Source organism: Pistacia vera, unplaced genomic scaffold (genome assembly GCF_008641045.1).
Source record: "Pistacia vera cultivar Batoury unplaced genomic scaffold, PisVer_v2 Contig222, whole genome shotgun sequence".
Lineage (NCBI taxonomy): Eukaryota > Viridiplantae > Streptophyta > Magnoliopsida > Sapindales > Anacardiaceae > Pistacia > Pistacia vera.
Window position 1 is genome coordinate 92,619 of NW_022196027.1, and position 3,978 is coordinate 96,596.

A 3,978-nucleotide genomic window follows, 5' to 3' on the forward strand; every position below is an offset into this window, starting at 1 on the left:
GCAGTCGCTACATGGAGTTGAGTGGGCTATTGAACATGGATGCCTTTCTCAACTCTTATATGCCTTTCATCATATCAAAGTTCCAATAATAGCTATGCCTCTGAGAGGGAGATTCCCACCTTGATCCCCTATTTACATGTTTCTTTCTGGTAAGCTTGTTTTGGTTATATTATATCATATAATACTATATATACTATATATATATGATATATATATATATATACCTTTTATTATTATTATTTGTTGTTTTTTCTTTTGTAAATTAATTTTATCCTCTGTGGGCGTGCACCCGTGGCCACAGCAGCTATGCCACGATGAGCGCGCCACCCATCGTCTACACCACAACATCGTCAATCTGAATTCATTACAAAAGGATTTTCTGATTTAGCTTTATTTATTGTGATTTAACAATGTGGAGTAAATATGTTTTCCACTTGACATTTGTTTGTAGTATGAAGTCGTGATGGATGGACTAGGTATAGCATGCGGTGCTTTGACGGAAATTGGGTACAGAATAAGTAATTGATGGGTTCAGTGAAAATTGATAGAAACAAGTAAATTGTGGTGTCAGTGTGATCACCACACCGTCTCCTGTTCCCTTTAGTTCGCATTCCCATACAAGGGGTTTTGTTTGATGACGGTTCGGGTTGGGGGTGCATATTCCATAAGTTAAGAGTATCATCGTAATTATTTCACTGCTCCCACCAACCTGATCATTTTTACTTTTAAAGGATAATATTTGAAAAAAAAATTATTTAACACATAAGATTTAAAATTAACAAAAGAATCTTTTAAACTTTTTTCTATTTGTAGTCCTTTTATAATAAAAGTACTACAAATACTTCTTTATTCATCTATTAAATATCAACAGTTTAACTACAATGATCAGAAGCTAATTAAAGTCATCTATATTCATATATAATGCAGCTAAATCTAATTGGTGAGGGAATTTTTATAATTTTTGTGCTGAATATATGCAGTAAATTGTAGGATAGCATTTGATACACATTGATAGGCTGGGAACACTCTTTGTTGCGGGCATCTTTTGCCCCTTCGTCCACTCTACAGTGACACTTACCGTGTCTATGATCTTAGCTTGCTCGCGAGTGATGGTACTTTTTCTGTTGACTATATCCAGCTAGTGGCCAACTGGTGGATCCACTATCGTTTTTTCTCGGTCCAATAGAGTCGCATTCAAAATAAATCAAGTTAGTAAAGAGTGTCCAAGGGGGGCCAACTAATGAAAAAAGCTACTACGAATTAGGATTGAGGTGAGAAGTTCAAGGAAATGCATATGCATACTCCATCTAATTCTTATAAGATACTGATCGACCAAGGCCTAATCAACACAAATAATATGTTTAGTTTCATTTCTCTTCAATGCTTTTTTGGAGTTTGATCAATCTCATCCATAGTTTCCCTACCTATTAGGTTAACCATACTAATTTTCAATATACTATTCATTTTGTCCCTTAGCTTAACAAACCTGTTGTCACTTAAAAATTAATCGTATATGCAATAATGAAAAACCCCTTTAACATATATGAACTAAGTAATTTATAGCCAAACCTACTGTATGTAAATCACACCAACCACTTTTCCATAGACTTTAGTACTAACCTACATTGCATAATGCTTTTCAGTGCTTTTGTTAGAAGGGAGTTTTATATTTTTAATATACTTTTCAGTTCAATTACGATACTTTAACTGTATGTGTTGTCAAAGGAAAGGACCCAACCGCGTGTTTCAAAGAATTGTTTGGGACCGAAAATGAAAGTTCTCTCACTTAAATGTTTTTGCAACAGCGATATCGGGAAGATAGATGGCTCAATAGATTGTGATAAACACAAATTAAAAAAAGCATTGCACACCAGGAAAACGCATTTTTAACGTGGTCTCACGCACTCATGCAAATCTTATGCACTGGTTCTTTGGATTGTTGTTCTGTGTTTTTGTCTCGCATAAAATGTGTTGTATTACGGAATAACCACAGTGAACTGAATAATAATGCAGTTATAAAGCAAATGACAAAGAGATTTTTAAGTAGTTCGGTTGAGATGCTCCTTGAGCGTAGTCTACTGTTTTTTGTATTTGCGAATGCAGAGGTAAAATTATAATCCTAGAATTGTTTACTAACCCCTCCTTATCGTACAAGGGGATTTATAATACAAAGTTTATATAAAGGAAGAGCGGAAATAATGGATAAAAATTAAATTGAACATGCAACTTCGATATTCTACTGAGTCGGCGCTATGATGGGCAAAGCATTGCCATCGATCTGATTCTTCCCGAATATCCGAGGATGGAAGTTGATCTGTACATTGATTGAAGCACCGTAAGGATTGGTTCAGCAACTAGCTGTGCTAGGTCAAGCCGTATAGCCTGCGACGGCTTTGCTGGGATCCGGACAATCGGTGGAGTCGCAGCTTATTGCGATCTGGCTATAACCTTGCGATACTCGACGTCTTGTGGAAAAATCACACACACACGGTGTAACTTCTTTTGTCTTCCACATTTTTTAGATCCAATATCTCTTTCTCAGAGTCCACTCGAATGTCTGTCAGCTTCTAAAGATATTGATATTGAGCGGCCATGATGACTTGTCATTTCTTACCTTTTTCAATTTTTTTTATCCGTTTTTCTTTTATTAACTGAAGCGTAGACAAGCCCACCCAAATGGATGTGTCATATAAACCAACATCAGATAAGAGCATTTATAACATAAAATATAGTTGCTCTAACCTCTTTGTAGTCAAATATAATAATGTGTGGATACAAGGTTATACGGTGAAGAAATACCCAATTACTTAGATTATAACACTACGAAGTATCCTAATTCTGAGAAGACTATCAGATTCTCGCACCACTTTTATTCCTCACTCTCATATAAATATTTGCTTCTGAGATGTATGTCTTCTCTTCACGAAACTCAGCTTAACGCCTGCACATAACAAACCAAAAAAAAAAAAAAAAAAAATTAATAAAGGATTAAATCCATATGAGGCAAATATTCTTATATATATTAAAATTGTGTGTAAAAATTTGTTTACGTGCTGCAGTCATTGATGGGCTGATCTTGTAGGGATGCTGACACCGCATCTGCAGTGAAGCCAGCTGTCAATAACGTAGTGTGCCGGGGATGGCTGATACAGCGCGTTTTTCATGCTTGCAGTGCCGCTGGTGTCAGCGTGGTCTTTGCCTGCCGCTCGAATGCTTGATCCGGCGCAGCAAGCCCGGGGTAGAGCCCCGCCAGTTTTGACGTAGTTTATGATGGTCCCGAGTCTGGTGTCACGGCACAAGTGATGCAGCTTGGGCAATGGTGCGCACCCACCCTCACCCATGCACAACGCTCCCAAACCAGTCCAGTCGAAGAGCCAGCAGGTTAGCCATGATAATTTGACTTGATTAATTATAAAGAGTATAGTTGGAAGTTTCTTTGAAGACTGTGTGAATATCTACGTTAATAGATTAGTTGTTTATAATAGAAAAATTTCCTTTGTGATCCTATATGCGTCCGAGGATTGGGGTCTAGTTAACAGTTGGTTATTTAACTGCTGTACTGTACAATTGGAGCCACTTTAATGCCCTCAATGAACGAGGAAATGTATTTTAATGAGGCACTGTACAGTTAAAAGAGAAAGGGATCCAAACTTTTTATAAATCTAAAAAAGAATTTAACAAATTGTATTCTTAAAAATAAATGATAGATGAGTTAACTCTTTATATCTAGAAGTTCAAATTTTTTGTAATACTAATTTTAATTTATAATCGCTTTCTTTCTTGAAAAAAGTATTTCTCTTTGTAAAATTTAAAGAGTCAATAGGATATTAAATAAAAATTTTAGCCATTTATATTAAAAATAAATAGTTACTTTTTATTTTTTAAGGAATGAGGCATCATTGGCATGGGAGCGTCTAGACAAGATCAGCATGTTTCATACAAATATATTTTTGAGCCAAAAGCAGATATGTTCTTTAA